Below are 23,834 nucleotides of genomic sequence, written 5' to 3'. Positions count from 1 at the left end.
TCATTTTGAAGGAACACAGATAATTCCTTTATAATTTGAAATAACTCAGACCATAATAAAAAGTTGGAAAGTGCCCTAATTCATGTTGATTTCAACACGGCTTTAATTCCCAAAGCTGACAGAAATGTTATAAAAATAGCAAACTGTAGCCTGATCTCAGTCAGGAATTTAAATGCAAAGACTTAAATCAAGTACTGGCAAAGGGAAATTGGCAGTATATGAAAACAGTGCTCTATGACCAAACAGGGTTTACTCTGGAAATATAAGGATAATTTAGAATCAGGAAGTCTTTCAATGTAAGTCATGACATCAACAAATTAAAGAAGAAAAGTAGTATGATCACATCACTAGATACTAAAAAAGACTTTTTGTTCTATGAAACAGTTGCGCTTGTCAGAGATGGATGATTAGGGCTCATGAATTTCTCTTCTGGGCATCAGTCACTCTGTTGGGGACACCAGCCTGGGAAAATCTAAAGGTCTCATCTCAGACAGACTAGACCACTCGGGAGGTGGGAAAGTTGTTTTTTCACACTTCTCAGGAAAAGTATCTCCAACATTGTTGTAAATGGGTGTGGCCCCTAACTGCAGAGGACTCTGGTTTGAGAATTAAGCTGTCATAAAGAAAAGGACAAACCAGAGAGAACTGAAGGAAAGCAGATTTAGTGTCCAGATGTCCTCACAAATCTCTTTTTCTGCCTACCTTCTCAGCTTATCTAGATCTTCATCTGCTTGTCTGAGAAAGAAGGAGCTGTTCAGACGCCTTGGTTAGGTTCCCATCTGCTCCAGAGTTGAATATTTCATTAGCCTGACTAACTTCTTCAAAAGATATACAGGACAGCATTAAACGCATAAGGATACAGGTGGGACATTGAGCTTTAATATGAAGATTGGAAATCATCCCTGATATTTTGATGATGTTTTATGGTTGGTTTGTTCCTTCCATCAGAAGTCACCTCTTGGCTTTTGATAGAAATTAATGATAGCATTCAATAGGGACTTCTCTGATGGTCCAGTGGCCAAGACTCTGTGCTCCCAATGCAAGGGGGCCTGGATCTGACTCATGGTCAGGGAACTAGATCCCATATGCCATAACTAAGAGTTCATATGCCACAACTAAATGCCCACCTGCCACAACAAAGATTGAAGATCCCAAGTGCCACAGCTAAGACCCAGTGCAGCTAAATAAGTAAATATTTAAAAAAGAATATTCAGTGATACAGTTCTGTTTTACAACAATTTTAAAGCAATATACCAAAAAGGAGCATTTACCAAATAAGAGAATAGATGTTACATGTTTTTAAAACATAGGTTGTGGGTTCAAATATGAATCGAAAAATCCTAGGTTTTAAATCAAGCACATTTCTTAACTGATGGGGCTGAATTTTAATTGCTGATGTGTACTGTGAGTCTCCAAAAAGAGAGTATCTATACCCCAAACATGACTAACCTCAGCCAGCTTAACACCTCCCTGCCTTATTTTCCTCCCTCTTTCCTTCCTAGCAGAATCTCAAAGGATTGGCATTCTAAGAACAACTCAGGAAAACAGTGAATGCACAAAGTGAAAACTTATGCCAAAATGAGAAATAAAAAGCAGTGTTGATCCAGAGTCATGTGGATATTGTTTTTGCCTTTTAGAGGCTGTTTAAGATCTTAGAGGCTGAATCAAAATGAAGTTTTTTTTTTTTCCTCATGATGATGAGAGAAGTCCTATTTTCCAAAGGCAGCTGTGTTCCTTTCATCTCAGGAGGAAAGTCAGAAATGAGAGATAGGCATGGACAGCTCAGAAAAGTACAGGCTACAGCCACTGAGATGGATTTGTTCACCGTGTCTGGGTAAGAGTATCGAGCACTTGCAAGATCAAGTCATCACTGCCCTAAATCCGCAATCATGTCGGCCTCCACTCCATAAACCAGTGGGGCAGCTGGCCATCCAAGCGCCTAAAGGTTAAGCACATACCACTGACCTTGTAGAGAAACGAGTTCTCACATCATTAAATACGAGGTGTTCTCCAGCTTTGCCTGATCACATCGAAAAGTGCCCTGGGAGCATTATTCAAGGCTTAGATGTTTCACCTACATTTGTGTGACACAAAATCAATATCTTTCCCCTGTCTTTGTTTGCTTGGATTATGTTTAACTACTAAATGGCTTTTAAGACACCAATCAGATTTAACATCTTGCATTTTACATAGGCAGTTGTGTGAAAAAAGAAAAATATGTTTTCTTTCCCTGTGGGTTGTCAGGACAAGAAACATAAAAGAGCTTATTTGGAGTATGCTTTTGTTTATATAAAAATATACAATCTCTAATCTTGATAACAGAAATGTTTTCCCCTTGAAAACCTAAAGGACTTTTTGACATTGGTGCTTTTAGAGAACACTGAAAGAATAGATCATAATAAATAAATAGTGTGCTATCCACTTGAAGGAAAACATTAAATTCCAAATTAAACATACATAAAAATAAATTTCCAGATGGATTATCTCTTGAACACAAAAAGTAGAGGCATTTGACAAATATCAGTGGAAAACAATTTTTTTTGAAAAAAAATTTCATAAAGTCATAAAGGAAAGGATTGATATATGTGACTTTGTAAAATTTCTGAATGGCAAAAATAATTCAAATAAAATTAACTACACATAATATTTATTCAGTACTTACTATGTGACAGAAATTAAGCTAACTCTTCACATATATTGCCTTCTGTCTTCCCAATAGTACTGTAAGGTAGATGACCGTATGAGGGTTCTCCAGAGAAACTAAGCCAATAGAGTTGGAGGGGAGGGACATATGTGTGTACAATAAAAGGATTTATTGTAAGGAATTGGTTCAAGTAACTATGGAGGCTAAGAAGTTCCAAGATCTGCAGAAGGCAAGCTGCAGACCCAGGAGAATTGATGGGTAGTTCTAGTCCCAGTCCAAAGGTCTGAGAACCAAGACCACCAATGGTGGAAGTTCCAGTCCAAAGGCCGGCAGGTTTAAGATCCAAGAAAAGCTGATGTTTCCGTCAAGGTCTGAAGGTCAGGGGGAAAAAAACAATGTTTCAGCACATCAGTCAGGTAGGAGGATTCCCTCTTTGTCAGCCTTTTTGTTCTAAACAAGTCTTCAATGAATTGGACAAGGCCCAACTACACTGGGCTTCCCTGGTAGCTCCGCCAGTAAAGAATCCGCCTGCAATGAGGGAGGTGAAGTGAAGGTGAAGATGAAAGTTGCTCAGTTGTGTCGAATCTTTGCGACCCCATAAACTTAGTCCATGGAATTCTCCAGGCCAGAATACTGGAGTGGGTAGCCTTTCCCTTCTCCAGGGGATCTTCCCAACCCAGGGATCGAAACCAGGTCTCCCACATTGCAGGCAGATTCATTACCAGCTGAGCCACAGGGGAAGCCCAAGAATACTGGAGTGGGTAGCCTATCCATTCTCCAGGGGATCTTCCCAACCTAGGAATCGAACCAGGGTCTCCTGCATCGCAGGCAGATTCTTTACCAACTGAGCTATGAAGAAAGGAGACCTGGGTTCAATCCCTCTGTTGGGAAGATCCTCTGGAGAAGGGAACTACCCACTCCAGTATTCTGGCCTGGAGAATTTCATATACTGTATAGTCCATGGGGTCACAAACAGTCTGACATGACTGAGCAACTTTCACTTTCACCTACATTAGGGACGGCAATCTGCTTTACTTGGTTTACCCATACAAATGTTAATCTTGTCTAAAAACACTCTCACAAAAACACCCAGAATAATTTTTGACCAAATGCCTGGACTCTATGATCAGTCAAGTTGACACACAAAACTAACATCACACTGATAACTGATATTGCTCCTTTTTAGTACATGAGAAAGTGAAGGCTTAAATTGTTTCACCTGAAACACACATGGTAACCAGCTCTATCTGAAACCAAAAGGGAACTGACAAGACTGAGGGAAATGCTGCAAAATATAAGACAAAGAAAAAATAGTAATAGCAATAACAAGGTCTTTTACAAGTTAACAATAATTAATTTTACAAATCAATTAATAATACGTCAGGCTTGGTAAACAAAATGAAACATATAGAAAAAACAGACAATGACAGAGGAAAAAACTATTAATACAAATAGATATGCTCAGTCTTACTAATGATAAATGGACCATATGACCCAGCAATGCTACCACTAAGAAAAACCACAATTCAATTCAAAAAGATACACGCACCCCAATGTTCACTGTAGCACTATTTAAAATAGCCAGAACATGGGAACAACCTAAATGGCCATCAACAGAGCGTGAATAAAGAAGATGTGGTACATATATATAACAGAATATTATTCAACTATGAAAACTAATGGAATTGTGCCATTTGCAGAAATGTGGATGGACCAAGAGACGGTCATATAGAATGAAGTAAGTCAGAAAGAGAAAAGCAAATATCATGTATTAATGCTTATATGTGGAAATTAGAAAAATGGTACAGATGATCTTATTTGCAAAGCAGAAACAGACACAGATATAGAGAACAAATGTGTGGCTACAAAGAGGGAAGGGAAGTGGGTGGGATGAATCGGGAGATTGGGACTGATGTGTATACACTATTGACACTATGTATAAAACAGATAACCAATGAGAATCTACTGTAAAGCACAAGGAACTCTACTAAATGCTTTGTGGTGACCTAAACGGGAACAGAAATCCAAAAAGGGGGATATATGTAAACATACAACTGATTTACTTTGCTATACGGCAGAAACCAATACAACATTATAAAGCAACTATGGTCCAATAAAAATTACTTTTAGAAAATGATAAATGCAAATCAAAACAATGATACTTCATTATAGATATAGTATCTGATAGCTGATATCATATCAGAGTTGAAGATGATGTAGAATGATCGTACCCAGCGTGGGCCTGGAGTAAGGAAAATGACATTCACATAGTCTTATTAGAAAGTGTATGAATATAAACCTTTAAGGACAGTCAATTTGGAGGAATCTATCAAAATTTTAACCATAAGCTCTTTTTGACACAGCAATCTCTTCTAGGTATTTCTCTTACAGAAATACATTACGTGTGCAGATACATTTATAAAAAATGTTCCCTGCAATAAGAATAAACTATCATAAACAAGTTAGTTTAAATTACAGATAAATTTCATAGGATGAAATTCTGGGTAGCTTATAAATAAAATAGAGGGAAAACTGTGCTCAATACACTTTGAATGGAGAAAAGCAGGTCTACCATCATATGTACAGCATGGTCTTCTTTTTATATAAATAAATAAAGTTCACATGGGGGGGTTCTATTGGAAGGTACAGGTAATTGTTGATGGAGGAGACAGAATCAGACTCTGAACTGTCCCTTTAGCAATGTTGTTTCCTTGTCAAATTTACCATGAGAAGTTCATGAAGTCTAAGCTTCAGGGCCTCTCTCTTGTACAGACCTTTTCCCAAGATTTAAGGAGGGGCCTTAGCAATGTGTTCACAGAGTCATATGCTTTTGAAAACTTAAAAAGTTAAAGTAATGCAACTTCAGTCAATTAAGACAGATGTCTATTTCAACTGAGACTTCTCTGTCACTCTGCCTCTCAGGTTGGGTGCTTTAGGATTACTTTTCTACCAACGTCTTCTCCTAAGGCAAGGCATCTAGCATGCTTTGACTTCCATTTAAACTTTCCCTCTCATCTCTATTTATTATTGTTGTTAAGTCATGCCCAACTCTTTGCAATACTATGGACTGTAGCCCACTAGGGACCTCTGTCCATGGGATTTCCAGGTTAAGAATAACTGGAATAACTCTTCCAGGTTAAGAGTGGGGTGCCATTTCCTTCTCTGGGGGATCTTCTCGACCCATGGATTGAACCTGCATATCCTGCATTGGCAGGCAGATTCTTTTGCCACTGAGCCACCAGGGAAGTCTATTTATTATTGCCATTATTATATGTCCTTAATCTCTTTTCTGAAATTCTAAAATCCAAGAAAAAGAGCTATGAACAGTATTATCAGTATTCCTTTGGTAGCAAAACTTGATGTGATTGAAGCTCATTTAATGAGAAAACTTGACTTGAACTGACAGGAGACTATTAAAGATTCTGTTTATCCCACACAGAGTGAGCATTCATGATTTTCTATGAAAATAATTATGCCTTTGATTATGAGGTATTGCTCAGTCCCCAAGGAGTTTTTAAGTAATAAATAGTACATGAACTAAATTATCATTCTAAACTCTGAAAATTTTCAATTCTTAAACATAACAGACCTCATAGGTTTTAGGAAAAAAAAGACTGAGCTTTTATTTAGTTTCATATAAAATATGACTTTTAAAAAATTTACTCTTAGTACTTAGCTTTCCAACATGTTTAATCAAACCTTAAGCTGATAAAGGGGATCTTCAAAAAATCCTACTGCTAATGTTACACTTAATGGTGATGAGCTGAATTCTTAACCCTTACGATCAGTGAAAACTCAAGGATGTCTATTCTTACCATTTCTGCTCAGCATTGTATGGGCAGATTCTACTCCATCTGAGCCTTGAGATGATGGTAGCCTTGGCCAACACCTTGATTTTAGTCTTGTGAGAGACCCAGAGCCAGAAGATGCAGCTAAACCACCTCCAGATTCCTGGCTCAAAAAACTTTTAAGATGATAAATGTTGTTTCAAGCCACTTAAGTTTAGGGCTAGTTTGTTATGCAACATTACACACATAATACTAGAAGTACAAAATGTTAGTAGAACTAACAATAGAGTTTATCAAGGTCACAGAGTACATGGTCAATATAAAAAAGCTATTTGCACTCTGTATAATAGCTATAAACAATTTAAAATTGACATTTTAAAAAATAGGCCATTTACTCTGGCACCAAAACATTCATTACATACTTAAGAGATAAATTTAACGAATATGTGTAAGATCTGTTTGTTAAAAACCACAAAACACTGCTGACAGAAATTAAAGAAGAACTAAATAACAGGAGAGAGAAAGTATGTTCCTGGATGGGAAGTCTCAGGATTGCTAATAATTTTTTTTTTTCTTTCATGGATAATGCCTTTGGTGTTTAATCTAAAAAGTCATCACCAACCTCAAGGTCATCTAGATTTTCTCCCATGTTATCCTATAGGTGTTTTATAATTTTACATTTAGATCTATAATCAATTTTGATATAATTTTTTTAATGGTATAAGGCCTGTGTCCAGATTTTTTTTTAATTTTTCTCATGATGTCTAATTGTTTCAGCACCATTTGTGTAAAAACCATCTTTCCTTCATTATATTGGCTTTGCTCCTTTGTCAGTGAACAGTTGACTATATTCATCTGAGTCTCTTTGTGGGCTATCTATTCTATTCCATTGATCTCCTTGTCCCTTCTTTCACTAGTACCACACTGCCTTAATAACTATAACTTTATATTAAGTCTACAAGTCAGGTGTATTGGTCCTCTAACTGCTCTTATCCTTAAATACAGTGCCAATTATTCTTGGTATTTTTGCCTCTCCATATAAGTTTTATAATGTCTTTGTCAATAACCACAAAATAACTTGCTGAGATTTTTATCTGGATTGTACTGAGTCTATAGATCAAGTTCAGAAGAACTGACATATTGACAATAGAGTCTTCCTATGCATGTGTATTTCCCTATCCATTTACTTTTAAGTCTTTAAGAGTCTTAGATGAAAGCGGGTTTCTTATAGATAACATATAGTTGGGTCTTGTTTTTTGATTCACTCTGATTCCTATGTTTTAATTGGTGCGTTTATACTTCTGATGTTCCAAGTGATTACTGGTATACTTGGATTGATAGCTATCATATTTATTATCCTCACTCTTGGCTTCCCTGGTAGCTCAGCCAGTAAGGAATTAGCCTGCAATACAGGAGACCCAGGTTTGATCCCTGGGTTGGGAAGATCCCCTGGAGAAGGGAATGCAACCCACTCCAGTATTCTTGCCTGGAAAATCCCATGGACAGAGGAGCCTGGTGGGCTACAGTCCATGGGGTCACAGAAGAGTCAGATATGACTGAGCGACTAACACTTTTTACTTGGTTCTCATTTTTGTATTCCACTCTTTTTCTGTCTTTTACAGTTTAACTGAGCATTTTATACATATCTCTTCTTCCTATCTTCTCTTTTCCTCCTCCATTACCTTCTGACAAAAACCCATTCAACTTCCAAGGCCAATGCCAAAGCTACACACCAGAAAGGTATCATTTCTCCTCACCCTGAACTTCCTATATATATTGTTTTACTACTTCCATGCTTCTGGTCCTATTGAGTTTTAGTACAGCTTCTTATTATATACCACATTCCCTACCAGATCGAAGGTTCTTTGAAAACAGGACTATGAGTTTTTTCATCTTTGTATAACCTTTGGAACCTAGCTCAAAGCCAAGTACAGAGACAATAAATATTTGTTCAATAAAACTGAAGTACTAAATAGTGTGATACACACACAAGTCCTACAGAAGCACAAGATGGAGAGAGCAATGTGGTTTGAAGGAGTCAGGGAAGGCTGGATGGGGCAGGAAAAGGGTCTTGGTGGAAAAAGCAACAGCTCCAACAAAGTCATGGGAACATGAGGGGCATTCAAGTAACCTGTCCTCCTTCTTACAGCGAGGAGAACGGATAGTCAGGGAAAGTACTCTTTATTGATTGTGGCCATTCTCAAGTGTTCAGGAAACCCTCTGTAAGATAGGTTCTGTCTCATAGATGGGTTCTGCAAAATATTATATATAGAATGGATAAACAACAAGGTTCTACTTTATAACACAGGAAACTATATTCAATATCCTATGATAAATCATAATGGAAAAGAATATGAAAAAGAATGTATATATGTATAACTGAATCACTTAGCTGGACAGCAGAAATTAACACAATATTATAAATCAACTATACGTGAGCTTTTAAACATTTTTAAAATAAATTAAAAAATATAAAAGATGGGTTCTGGCTATATTTTTATTTCAATCCAACTATATATGAGACAATAAATGATGATGTATGGAATAAAATATTCTTCCCCAAACACCTCATTTTCTTTAGATTCTACCTTCAATACAAGTCAAGTGATAACCTATGCCAAACTTGGAATATCATATATCTGTTCATTCTTTTATTTAATAAATATTGATTAAGCAACAGTAATGGCCAGAACTGAGCTAAGTGGTGCAGATACAGCATTGGATAAAATGCAATCACTTTTCATAAGGCTAACAACCTAACGGGAAAGATTAGCTCTCAGTAAGCTGGCAATTGTCCATTTCAATACACTCTTTCTGTGAGTAATCTTAGACTCATAGTATTTTGCAGAAGTCGAGCAACTGTATTCACCTGAAGCTGAACACATCTCCCAAAAGGGCTGAGCTTGATGTAGTTAAGTATGGGAGACACAGAGACGTTCTCATCATATGAATTTACAATAGTACAGAATGAACTCAACCTATCCTTATGTTAACATAACATCATGCAGGAAAAAGTAGAGAATTTTTAAAAGCATAGTTAAAATCTTCAGCGAGATTCAAGAAAAGAGAACCATAAAACTATAACAGGCTACTATTTTTTAAAAGTATTCAGAGTTCCTAGGAATTGAAACAAGAACCAAAATAAAAATTAATCCAAATAGAAGTGATGAATATAAGAAATGACATGACTAAAGTTCCATATACAAAACTAGAACCTTGAGTTGAGGATTTTTTTTTTTTGCAAAATGCAAAGCAAAAATAAAAGGATAAAAAGTTTAAAGAAAAATTAAGTCACAGATAATAGTTTTAGTGACCCAAAAATCTATCTAATAAAAGTCCTAAATAGAGCTAACAGAAAAGATGGAGGGAAACAAATAATAAAGAGAATATTTTCCTGAAGTGAAGAAAGATTTAAGTGGTTAGATAAAAAGGACATGCTACATATTTTCTAGAAATATGGGAAGGACTCATAACATAGTTTATATAAATTCTGGAGAAATTTGTGACATTTGACAATAGAAGGAGAACACTTAAAGTTTCTAGTACATACAAGTGTGTTTGGGGCAAGATTACTTACTAAAGAATGATCATTAAAATGGCATTGGACTCCTTATATGTAACATGGGATGTCTGACAATGGGGAAAACATCTTATAAATACTAAGGGAAAATGATTGTTAAACTAAAGTGCTATATACTAATCAATAAATAACTCAAGTAGACTGAATAATCCTCTATATCCACATCCTAATCCCTGGAATCTATGGATGTTTCCTTATATGGCAAAAATAAAATTAAAAACAAAACAAAACCTTTGTTGATGTGATTAAAGATCATGGCACGAGGAGATTATCCTGGATGATACAGGTGGGCTCTAAATGCAGTTATATGTATCCTTACAAGAGGGAAGCAGAGGGAGATTTGAGCCTCTCTGTCCAAGGAGGCAGAATAGAAAGACATATCATGAGCCAAAAATTCAGCAGCCACAAGAAGCTGGGACAGGCAAAGGAAAGATTCCCCACTAGAGCCTCTGGAGGGAGTGCTGCCCCACTGAGACAGAGACTTCAGCCCAGTGATACAGACCGCAGACTTTTGGCCTCCAGAACTGTGAGGAAGTCAATTTCTGTTGTTTTAAGCCACAAAGTTTGTGAAAACTTGTTGGAGCAGCCCTAAGAGACTGATACGGTGAGGGTACCCAAGAAGTATCCTGGAAATTTCAGCAGTACAGACAAGTGAGCATCTTGTCTAAGACAGCTCAGAGGTACCAGAAAGACTAAAACAGTGTTTCAAAGTCAAGCAAGGACATAAACACCCCCAGATTCAAAGCAACTTAAAGCAAATTCAGTATTGTATCATTAACCTATATTAATAACCAGAAAAACTGGGGATAGATATAGATTTTAACCAACGGTAATTTATTCTTTAATTGGGAATATCCTATTTAAAACAGCCTTCTCCACTCCCATATTTTAAAGCTGTGAGATATCCACTCTAGCATCTAGGTCAGAATTATTCCAAAAAATCCTTTCTGCAGATCTCTTCAGTGTTTTAGTTCCTGTGTTTAGTGAAGAAGTGCAATAGTCACATATGACAAAGGAAGTGCAGATCATAAGTGTATTTCCAGTCTATTCAATTACCCTCCCTCCTGATACATTTAGAATTTTCCTTTCTTTATATAAAGCCAATATATTAGTAGCCTCTACCTGGCTCTCTAAGGCACACACATAGACAGAACACACAATAAATGCTCCTTCAGAAAAAGGCATCATGGCTTACACAGTAATGGATTTACCACAGGTGACACCACTGTATAATTCTGGCAATCAACTAACTCATCATTCCATAGCACTTCAGTGTACTTGTAACAAACTGTTTCCCATCTTTACCAAATATCTCTCTACTTCGGTGAATTAATAGTGTTAGTGGAGCCAGAAAACAAGCAATAAGTTTTAAGTGAAGGTTAAGCATGTTTCCACCACTGTACTATACTGTACTGTACTACAGTATATATAAAAATAGTTAAAAAAAAAAAAAAACAAAGAAAGAAAAAAAAAGTTACTGCCTAGAGGAAATTCAGCAGCTCCTTGGAGAGAAAAAACTCCACACAACTATTAGAAAAATATGTTAAAGGATGTCTGATGGGACTTCCCTAGTGGTTCAGCACTTAGGAATTCACCTTCTAACGCAGGTCAGGTCTAACTTCGTTCCCACATGCCATGGAGCAAATAAGCCCGGGCACTAAAACTACCACTGGAGCCCACATGCTGCAACTAGAAAGTTCATGCACTGCAATGAAAGATCCTGCATGAAGCAATGAAAGATCCTGCATGAAGCAACCAAGATCCTGCATCCAGCAAGACTTGACACAGCCAAATAAATAAATAAATATTTTAAATAAAGAATGTCTGGTGAAATGCTAAAACCACTCTGGTGCTTCATTTTACTTCACAGATAAATATAGCCAGAATACAAGGACTAGATCCAACCTCTTTCTAGATATGGAAGCTCCTTAACTGATTTCATTAATTTTCCAGCTTGATGCCAATTTATTAATTTGTATAATGAAAAAGATGCCTGACATATATATTGACTAGGACATGACTAAGGCACTCCCATTGGTTTGTGTGCCCTATACTCTACTTGGAGACAGGGGTACTTGGAAAGCCAAGTTGAAATAGGAAGAATGCTAGGGAAGTAGAAACTCAGTGGCAGAGGAATTATGCAGATGATATATAAAAGTTTAATGGTGTCAACCATGACAGTGCTTCCAGACAACTCTTTATGGATGGCTCACAGGATGTTACACAATCAAAGCAATTCACCTCTTAAGAAGTTGGACCCACCACCCCAGCCTGAGTAGGTATATCTAAATCAGTAAAGCTTTGTCCTCTCAAGCTCAGCTTGGCATAGATAAGCATTCAAGGTAATGCAGGTGCTCTCAGGAGCTGACCTAGGGATCAAGCAACTCAGATAAAGCAATCTTAAAACACAGACCCTAAGGAAGCATGTTTGTTTATAACGAAACAGTCAGAAACCATTTTCTTTCTAGAAGCCTTTCCAAACCAGGTCTAAGTTACCTTCCCACCTGCTTATTCTCAGGACAATTTAGCCTGAATGCCATGTTCCTCTAGAACATGGCATTATTTATTGACTATCTGGCTTGTTCACATCTGTGAGACATGGAAACTCACCAATGGTTTACAAGACCATCAGTTTTAAATAACACATCCATCACAAACTAGAAAGGAATGATCACCATTCCTTCAACTGCAATGCATTATACAAGGGTCAGCAAGTGGGAGTCACGGTTGGCAACACTACTGGTGGCCTCAGGTAGCAAATCCATCCTTCCAGCTGTTCTGATCCATATGGGCTCAATGAACCACAGAGAGGGAGTGCAGCCTCTTCTTATTGCGAGTATCTGCTGTAACTCTTCCATCCAAACCCTATCATAAAACAACTGTAAGGTAAGCTGACATCCATTTATCTAAACTTCATCTGGTAGCCAACTGCTGATTAAGAGGAAAACGTATACGTTAATGAGCAGACAGATGTGATGAAGGGAATTAAGGTGCTCTTATCTTGAAGAAACCAAAGATTTTAAATGCAGGAAAAAATTTAAATAATTTAATCATTAAGTCAAAGCCAGATGGAAAGTCACTTATGCTATTTTTCCTGCTAAGCAAATTCCAGGGTTATCCCCAATAGTCCTGACTCTCAATTTGTTACAATGTATAACTATTAGGATAATATCCCACAACCTTTCAGTTATCAAAATTCAAGATTCTCTCTTCAATTTCTAGGGCCTGGATGTGGATTTCAAAATTGTACACTTAGTGCCTTTTCTTTTTGAATCTCAGTTTTAACTTTGTCCCAGATCAGCAACTTCCCTGGTGGCTCAGATGGCAAAGTGTCTGCCTACAATGTGGGAGACCTGGTTCAATCTCTGGGTCGGGAAGATCTCCTGGAGAAGGAAACAGCAACCCACTCCAGTATTCTTGCCTGGAAAATCCCATGGACAGAGGAGCCTAGTAGGCTACAGTCCATGGGGTTGTAAAGAGTCAGACACAACTGAGCGACTTCACTCACTCACTCACTCACTCAGATCAGCAAATTTCCTTATCCTCCAAAGTTCCCACTAATATTTGACTTAAAGTTTATATAAAAATTTAAGGGACTTCCTTGGGGGTCCAGTGGCTAAGATTCCACACTCCCAATGCCTGGGCGCCTGGGTCCCACCCCTGGTCAGGGAACAAGATCCCACATACTGCAACTAAGAGTTTGCATGCCACAACAAAAGATCCCGTGTTAGGCAAATAAGTAAATAAATAAAAACAAACATGTCTTTTAATTTAAAATATAAGATAATGGAAAACCTGGAATGCTCCCTTAACATCACTGACTTTTATTTTCTTTACCTGTAAAATGGGATCACAACAATTGTATACCCCTGACACAGTGATTCTTTTGTTTTTTTTTTTGTTTTTTGACACAGTGATTCTTAATCAGGAATGATTTCCATATCCCAGGGGACATGTGGCAATATCGGGGAGACGTTTTTAGTTGTCACAAGTTGAGAGAAAGGAGTGCTAATGGTTTCTAGTGGATAGAGGCAGGGATGTTAAGAGTTTTATGAGGTACAAGACAACCCCCACAACAAAAAACAGTCCAGCCCAAAATGGCAATAATGCTGAGGGTAAGACATTCTGCTTTAGCATCATGGAGTTATCATAGAGATCAAAGCAGATGCTCACTGAAAGATGCTAAAACGATGATAATAATTAGTTAGTTCAGTTCCTCAGTTGTGTCCCACTCTTTGCAGCCCCATGGACTGAGCACGCCAGGTTTCCCTGTCCATCTGTCCAGCTCCCAGAGCCTGCTCAAACTCTTGCCCACCAAGTTGGTGATGCCATCCAACCATCTCATCCTTTGTTGTCCCTTTCTCCTCCTGCCTTCAATCTTTCCCAGCATCAGGGTCTTTTCCAATGAGTCAGTTTGTTGCATCAGGTGGCCAAAGTATTGGAGTTTCAGCTTCAGCATCAGTCCTTCCAATGAACATTCAGGACTGATTTCCTTTAGGATGAACGGGTTTGATCTCCTTGCAGACCAAGGGACTCTTAAGAGTCTTCTCCAACACCACAGTTCAAAAGCATCAATTCTTCGGCACTCAGCTTTCTTTATAGTCCAACTCTTACATCCATACATGACTACTGGAAAAACCATACCTTTGACTAGACGGACATTTGCTGGCAAAGTAATGACTCTGCTTTTTAATATGCTGTCTAGCTTGGTCTTAGCTTTTCTTCCAAGAAGCAAGTGTCTTTTAATTTCATGGTTGCAGTCACCAACTGCAGTGATTTTGGAGCCCAAAAAAATAAAGTCAGCCACTGTTTCCTTTGTTTCCCTATCTATTTGCCATGAAGTGATGGGACTAGATGCCACGATCTTTGTTTTTTGAATGTTGAGTTTACTTCGCTCTGTATAATGGGCTCCAGTTTCATCCATCTCATTAGAACTGATTCAAATGAATTCTTTTTAATGGCTGAGTAGTATTCCATGGTGTATATGTACCACAGCTTCCTCATCCATTTGTCTGCTGATGGGCATCTGGGTTGCTTCCATGTCCTGGCTATTATAAACAGTGCTGCGATGAACATTGGGGTGCATGTGGCTCTTTCAGATCTGGTTTCCTTGGTGTGTATGCCCAGAAGTGGGATTGCTGGGTCATATGGCAGTTCTATTTCCAGCTTGTTAAGAAATCTCCACACTGTTTTCCATAGTGGCTGTACTAATTTGCATTCCCACCAACAGTGTAAGAGGGTTCCCTTTTCTCCACACCCTCTCCAGCATTTATTGCTTGTAGACTTTTGGATAGCAGCCATCCTGACTGGCGTGTAATGGTACCTCATTGTGGTTTTGATTTGCATTTCTCTGATAATGAGTGATGTTGAGCATCTTTTCATGTGTTTTAAGTCAGCTTTTTCACTCTCATCTTTCACTTTCATCAAGAGGCTCTTTAGTTCTTCTTTGCTTTCTACCATAAGGGTGGTGTCATCTGCATATCTGAGGTTATTGACATTTCTTCTGGCAATCTTGATTCCAGCTTGTGCTTCATCCAGCCTGGCATTTCACAAGATGTTCTCTGCATATAAGTTAAATAAGCAGGGTGACAATATACACAGCCTTGACGTACTCCTTTCCCAATCTGGAACAACTCTGTTGTTCCATGTTGGGTTCTAACTGTTGCTTCTTGACCTGCATACAGATTTCTCAGGAGGCAGGTAAGGTGGTCTAGTATTCCCATCTCTTGAAGAATTTTCCACAGTTTGTTGTGATGTACACAGTCAAAGGCTTTGGCACAGTCAATAAAACAGAAGTAGATGTTTTCTGGAACTCTCTTGCTTTTTCGATGATCCAACAAATGTTGGCAATTTAATCTCTGGTTCCTCTGTCTTTTCTAAATCCAGCTTGAATATCTGGAAGTTCATGGATCATGTACTCTTGAAGCCTGGCTTAGAGAATTTTGAGCATTACTTTGCTAGTGTATGAGATGAGCACAATTGTGTGGTAGTTTGAACATTCTTTGGCATTGCCTTTCTTTGAGATTGGAATGAAAACTGACCTTTTCCAGTCCTATGGTCACTGCTGAGTTTTCCAAATTTGCTGGCATATTGGGTGTAGCACTTTCACAGCATCATCTTTTAGGATTTGAGATAGCTCATCTGAAATTCCATCACCTCCACTAGCTTTGCTGGTAGTGATGCTTCCTCGGGCCCACTTGACTTCGCATTCCAGGATGTCTGGTTCTGGGTGAGTGATCACACCATCATGGTTATCTGGGTCATGAAGATCTTTTATGTATAGCTCTTCTGTGTATTCTAGACTCCTGTTCTTAATATCTTCTGCTTCTGTTAGGTCCATACCATTTCTGTCCCTTATTGTGCCCATCTTTGTATGGAATGTTCCTTTGGTATCTCTAATTTTCTTGAAGAGAATTCTAGTCTTTCCCATTATATTGTTTTCCTTTGTTTCTTTGCACTGATCACTGAGGGAGGCTTTCTTATCTCTCCTTGCTATTCTTTGAAACTCTGCAATCAAATTGGTCTATTTTTCTTTTTCTCCTTTGCCTTTAACATCTCTTCTTTTCTCAGATATTTGTAAGACCTCCTCACATAACCATTTTGCCTTTTTGCATTCTTTCTCTCAGGGATGGTCTTGATCACTGCCTCCTATACAATGTCATGAACCTCTGTCCATAGTTCTTCAGGTACTCTGTCAGATCTAATCTCTTGAATCTATTTGTCACTTCCACTGTATAATCGTAAGGGATTTGATACAGGTCATACCTGAATGGTCTAGTAGTTTTCCATACTTTCTTTAATTGAAGTATGAATTTGGCAATAAGGAGTTCATGATCCAAGCCACAGTCAGCTCCTGGTCTTGTTTTTACTGACTGTATAGAGCTTCTCCATCTTTGGTTGCAAAGAATATAATCAATCCGATTTCGGTATTGACCATCTGGTGATGTCCATGTATAAAGTTGTCTCTTGTGTTGTTGGAAGAGGGCGTTTGCTATGACCAGTGTGTTCTCTTGGCAAAACTCTGTTAACCTTTGCCCTGCTTCATTTTGTACTCCAAGGTGAAACTTGCCTGTTACTCCAGGTATCTCCTGACTTCCTACTTTTGCATTCTAGGCCCCTATGATGAAAAGGACATCTTTTTTGGGTGTTAGTTTTAGAAGGTTTTGTAGGTCTTCAAAGAACCATTCAACTTTAGCTTCTTCAGCATTACTGGTTGGGGCATAGACTTGGATTACTGTGGTATTGAATAGCTTGCCTTGGAAACAAACAGAGATCACTGTGTCGTTTCTGAAATTGCACCCAAATACTTCATTTCGGACTCTTTTGTTGACTGCGAGGGCTACTGCATTTCTTCTAAGGGATTCTTGCCCACAGTAGTAGATATAATGGTCATCTGAGTTAAATACACCCATTTCAGTCCATTTTAGTTCACTGATTCCTAAAATGTCAATGTTCACTCTTGCCATCTCCTGTTTGACCACTCCTTATTTACCTTGAATCAAGGACCTAACATTCCAGGTTCCTATGCAATATTGTTCTTCACAGCATCGGTCTTTACTTCCATCACCAGTCACATCCACAACTGGGTATTGTTTTCGCTTTGGCTCTGTCTCTTTAATCTTTCTGGAGTTATTTCTCCACTCTTCTCCAGTAGCCTATTGGGCACCTACTGACCTGGTGAGTTCATCTTTCAGTATCATATCTTTTTGGTTTTTCATACTGTTCATGGGGTTCTCAAGGCAAGAATACTGAAGTGAAAATGTCAATAATGCTGAAGGCAAGACATTCTGATTTAGTGTCATGGAATTATCATAGAGATCAAAGAAGATGCTCAGTGAAAGTTATTATAAATGATGATAATAATAATATATCCTAATTTTATCTTGTCCTTATTTTACAACACAAGTTAAGTTCTCACTTATGAATCACAAAATAACTGTGAGGGACCAAAGGAAAAAAAGTCATCATTGAAAAGTATAAGCCTAGAATTGTGGTCATGCAGAGGCTGTCTTAATCACATCACTAAAGTCTTGGACATTGGCCTACGTCATCAAGGTCACATCTGTCTCTCCACCCTCAACCTGGGTGGATCTCCCTCTGGCTCTTGATATGATCTGGGAGGCGGGTGGATGTGCTCTGAGGCAAGGTCAACTGGACTGGATTCATCTCTACTGGGCTGGGCAAGCAGAGTATAAAACATAGGCTAGCTGCTCAATCTTGAGTTGTCAGTTTCTCCAGAAAGGTGTCTCTTAGGATGAAAAGGTGTTGTGAAGTTTTTCTGGGGTAGAAGTTAACTAGAAAGAGTACCTAGCACAGAGGGACATGTAAGTGGGAGATAGAATGCACAAAACTGGCATTATTCCTAAAGCAACTCCCCTTGGGAGTGGATCACATCATGGCCTTCTTGTTCTTAGATTCATTCCTCATCCTTCCCTGCTATGCTTTGGAGTCATGGGTGTGAAGGAATCACGGGCAGCCTATGCTCCCAGGTCAGCTGCTGTTCTGCAGGGTTTTCCACTAAGCAATGACAGGCCCCAAAGAAGCGAGAAGCAAGAGTATTTCTCCCTTCTCTGCCTCTGGTGCCTCCCCAAGAGTGGTTGCTCTGCCCCCTTAAAGTCAGTATCCTTTGTGGTTTCTGGTTCCATTAGGCATTCCTAGGCCCTGAGCTGAGACATTTCCACCTCCTCCTTTTATCCCTCCAGTCTCGGTGTGTGGGTTCCTGCTGTTACTAACTTCTGGGTTACCTTCCCCATCCTCCTTTTAAGCTTCTTCTGGCACCTGTGAAAAAGGTTCCTGCAGTAAATTCCCTCTGATTTAAATAGAGTGCCTCCTCTTTCCCGGTTGGACTTTAAATGATATTTTCAGGGTAGAATGTTGGGCACAACGGTGTGACACCTGGAGCTCATGTGATTACACAGGTATAACAAGGGCATGGCAACAACAGGAGGCAGAGGAAGCTGATATTTACCTGCCCAACAAAGACTTGTTCAGCACCCACAATGTGTTGGAAATTGTGCTGGGTATAGGAATTTGGTGTGAACAAAAACATATACCACTTCCAATCCCCAAAGAAAAAAAATATGAGTAACTAAAAAATTATTATATAATAGTGAGTTGCTCTAATAATAATTTTTTATTGAAGAATTCAATTACAAATTACAATTCAAAACAGCACAAGTTCTCCCATCGAAATAAGAGTTGAGGGACTTACCTGGTGGTCCAGTGGGTAAGATTCCATGCTCCCAACACAGGGGGGCCCAGATTTGATCCCTGGTCAGGGAATTAGATCCTACGTGCTGAAACTAAGACACTCACAAGCTGCAGTGAAGGTCTAGCATAGCTAAATAAATTAAAAAAAACAAAAAAGTGTTGAGTTAACAAAGCTTAAGCCTAAAAACATATTGGAGAGAGAAGTTATAACTCTCCAGGTTTATCATTTCTAATATGAATATCATTAAGCTGCTTTTCCAAATCCCTAAATAATAGCCAACCCAGCTACTTTCTGTTCCTTAGAGTGATGCTTGGGGAGCAATGGATTTTTTAAAAGATTCATTTCCAGTTTGAAGTCATGTATCAGAGCTAAGAAAAATTAACAGACCTTGGATGAGAGGTATCCTGGATGACCAAGTGATCTTGTTAGCCAACCAGTTATATAGGAATATTTATGTAGAAAAAGAGAATGCAGTTTCAAGACTGGTCTAATGATTCAAGACATGAAATATATTCATTCTGGGAGCTGTTTGAAGGATACAGTGAAACATAAATATAACTAGAAAACTAAACTGTTGAGCCAACTGAAGAGACTCAAAATAAAAGTCCACTCGTACATTTGCATGACCCCACGTGAAATCAACAGGCACCACATGAATGTCTAAGCACACTATACTTACATATTTTGCCCATTTCTGATTTGGAGTAATTTTTTTCTATAACAAGAATAGAATAGAATTTTGTAGATTAGTCACTATTTTTATTTGTCTGTTTCAATCTATTTACTAAATCCACAGTGGTCCCATTAAGGTTTAATTGCTTCTTCAATCGGGATACTGAGGCAATCATAAAGTGAACTGTTCCCATATTGGCTTATAAACCAATGGCTGATTAAGTAATCCCTTTTTTAGTTCTACACAATGTTACCCTTTCTGAAGATGCAAGAAAGATCAAATTTCCTCTGTGTAATAACACCTTTGGGCTTAATCAGTACAAAACCTCTTCATTAAGACTTCTTTTCTAGATATATACACAATGTATAATTCTTAGAAAAAGGAAAATAAAAACCTTTGGTGTGGTACAGGTTTTGTTAACAATGCAACTTCTTTACACAGCAATAGTTAACATCAGGAGCTGGTTAGCAGTTGAATAATCACATTAAATATATTCACCTCAGTGAAGACTGTAAACAAAGAGATATTAAGTAATTTTTTCACAAGTACTCCTGCTGTGATACCAGCTGATCAGGTTTAATAACAACCAGCATTTCTACTAATTTTGCAAGAAAGATATGCTAGGGATAATTTCCTCTTCTAGAGTGAGTGTAAATAATCTATTTTGCAGCGAGCTTACAATGACACCATGTAGCATAACCACCAGCAATCAACTCAGAAATATAATTTTTAGAACTGTAGTATTTGCAAATTAAAGGATCAATGTTAACTTCAGTCAATAAAGAAAATAAACTTGATTAGCAGAATGCATTAATACCAATCAGCTTTGCAGATATTAATATGTTCCCTGCTATATCCCAAGGTGTCTGTCTGTCTCTCTCTCTTTCTCAAGAGAACCCCAAAGGAAAACACTTTTCATTCTAATTGTATTATTTTAATATTCATCTTGTAAACAATGCAATGTTTTTGCATGAAGGTAAAAATTCAGGTTGCTTTTTAAATAAGTCCCCAAGGAACTGGGGAATTAGAAAATCTAGTTTATTTTCTAACTGATAATGGAGAACACCAAAGGAATCACAGGCATTATGACATTATGATTTTCTTTTTATTGTTAAATATACAGTTATATAAAAGGGGCAGACTCTGCGGTTATTCCTGTAAGTAATGTACAAACCCTGAAATGCACTTATAACATGGCATAAACTACCTGTAAATAAAATGAAACTAAAAATATACAAATTTTTCAAAGTTCAGCCCTTAGTATAGATATTTAATTATATTATTTTGACAGTTTAGAAGCAAAAATCAGGCCAGGAAGGCATAGGCAGTTCAACAGCCCAAAACATGGTAGTGACCAGCAAAATTCAAAAAAGAATAAAGACCCAACACAGCATTATAAGGAATCTAACCAGCCCTTCCTATAACTGCTTTGGAATTTCATAATCATGGTCATTGTCTCTGCTGATGATGCCATGCTTAATTATCAGGTTGTAAAAAAATATGACATAATAAAGGAATACATAATACAATAGAAGAATTACCAAGTTATGATGTCAACAAATGTATAAGCTATATAAGATATAATAGCTATTTTAGGAAAACTTACTCTTATTTAGGGCTAATGAAATATATATGGAAAAGTTTTTCTCTCTGGTAAAAGAGAATGAAAGTAATTATTTCCGCCACGTACTTAACACATAAGAGGAAGGAAATATTTGAACACATTTAATTTAATATGTTTCTCATTCCTCAAACTCTTGACTCTTAAGTTAGTCTTCAAAAGCTCTGCAAAACATAAAACCTCAATTTATTACAAAGGATTAGGCTAATTCAAGAAAAGAAAATCACAAATGTTTACAGCCTATTTAGAGAGAGTTTACAAGAATAGAATTTTACCCCTAAGAGGTATTGAATGTTCTCTATTGAAGTGGGAAGAACACATTCTGATACTAGTCACAAACAGATATTCGTATTCTCATTATATGCTAAATTTTGATATTGATAAAAGACTAATTAACATTTTATATGAAATCACTGATGGTTTATCATTTAAAAATTTTTAAGTGATCAAATAGTATCAATGGCCTTATAAGTGGTCACTTGTACAATTCTTAAACTCCAAATGATAACTAAAGAGAAAAATGTAATAAAAGTTTAAGTGAGCAGGAAGACAGGACATTTTCTTCAAGCATTTCAATACTACGTATTTCCTTACAATAACTTTATAAATCTTGATTTTTAAAACATGATTTTGTATTGCAAGAAATGAGATTCTATAAGAAAAATAAAAGACTGATATTCTTCTTGCTCCAAGAATATTGAAAATTGGAGACTCTCAGTTGATCTTAAACTTAAGGACTTTGTAACTTTTCAAAATGGAAAAACAAAACCTTTTAATTACCTCCCTAGAAAAGTGGATATTCTACTCAACAAAACTCTTTCTTTCACAATAAATTTTATTCTAAGGACAGACTTCAATTTTCCCCATGAAAAAATTACTGCCGTGAGAACTGTCTTCCCACTCTAAGCAACTAGATATCCTTGCAAAAAATCATTGTTTCAGAAAGAGGAAGACTATGGTCTTTGAGCAACAGAAAAACAAATGAGGAGTATTCTTCCAGCATACTGTCTAAAAGCAGTTTCTAGGCCACAACACAAGGAGAAAGAATCTAAACAACGTCCAGCAGCATTCTTGCACTAAGGTAACACAAACTGGAGTTTGGGAAAACATCTAGGCTATTTTAGATATCTAGATTTCACAGGCTAGATTACTGGAAATCTGCAAAAGAGTCTGTCTCCTGGAGACTTTAGCTGAGTAAAGGTATATTCAGGAAGACAGGAGAAGAATTACTGGAAAACAGTAAGCAGAACAATTACTGGGGCTCACTCAGAGTTAGGAATTATTTCCTTTCTCACTAAGTAAAGTGGAGGAACCCTGTAATATATAGAGCATCATGTTGAGCTCTCTGAAGTGTCACACCTTAGTAGTGGGACTAAAAGAGCCCTACAGTATATAAAAGCTGCTCTGAACCAGTCATAATAAGGCTTAAAATCAAGACTGAGAAGGACCAAACTGATTCAAATAACTTCATTCTGTCCAATACTCTTTCAAATGTCTTTCAGCACTCAACAACTTAAAATTTGCAATGACTGGCATCCTATCAAAAATTACCTGACATTAAAAAAATAACCATAATCAGAATAAAAATTCTTCAATAAAAACAGATCCAGGGAAGATAGAAATGATTAATTACAATATAAAAGCTAAAAACAACACCTCAAATGAAACTTCTAAACATGAGAAACATAACATCAGAAATGAAAAGGTACTATATATTATTAATGGTACACTAGACACTACAGAAAAAATAATCAGGAACTTAAATATATTAATCTAAAATGAGGCTAAGGGGAAAAAAATGACTGATAAAAATCAGTGATCTGTGAGATAATATCAAACAATCTAACAAAATAAAACTAGAGTTTCAGAAGGAAGCAGGGTCAGGAATTAAAAAAAATATTTGCTGAATAATGGTGAAAATTTTTCCAAATGTGACTAAAATATAAACTCATAAATCCAAAGAGCTCAATGAAGTCCAATCAGAATAAACACACACATATAAAAGCATAACATAGCACACAAAAATCCAATTACTGAAACCAGTGATGAAATCTTAAAAGCAACCAGAGAGAAAATAAAAGAACCCATAGAGGAGCAAAAATGAGAACTATCATAGACTTATCATAAGAAATCATGCAAATTAGAAGACAATAGAACAAAAATTTTAATACACTGAAAGAAAAAAAACTTGATACTCTAGAATTCTATACCTACTGAAAACATCACTCAAAATTTAAGTTAAAGTAAGTATTTTCTTGGGCAAAAATGAATTGAGAGAATTTGCCACCAGCAGACCTGCACTATAACAAATGTTAAA

General features: G+C 37.2%; 1 long non-coding RNA gene across 1 annotated transcript in view; it reads right to left on the bottom strand.

The window, feature by feature from the left end:
* LOC139035629 (uncharacterized) overlaps positions 1-2,052 on the bottom strand; it is a 58,938-nt gene extending 56,886 nt beyond the window's left edge. The window contains exon 1 of the long non-coding RNA XR_011488259.1: positions 1,966-2,052. This is a non-coding gene — a long non-coding RNA (uncharacterized lncRNA). The remainder of the gene's footprint in view (positions 1-1,965) is intronic.
* Positions 2,053-23,834: the final 21,782 nt, after the last annotated feature.

The sequence above is a fragment of the Odocoileus virginianus genome, chromosome 6, assembly GCF_023699985.2.
Source record: "Odocoileus virginianus isolate 20LAN1187 ecotype Illinois chromosome 6, Ovbor_1.2, whole genome shotgun sequence".
NCBI lineage: Eukaryota > Metazoa > Chordata > Mammalia > Artiodactyla > Cervidae > Odocoileus > Odocoileus virginianus.
Note: the sequence above shows the minus strand (reverse complement) of the source record. Positions and strands in the feature narration are given on the sequence as shown.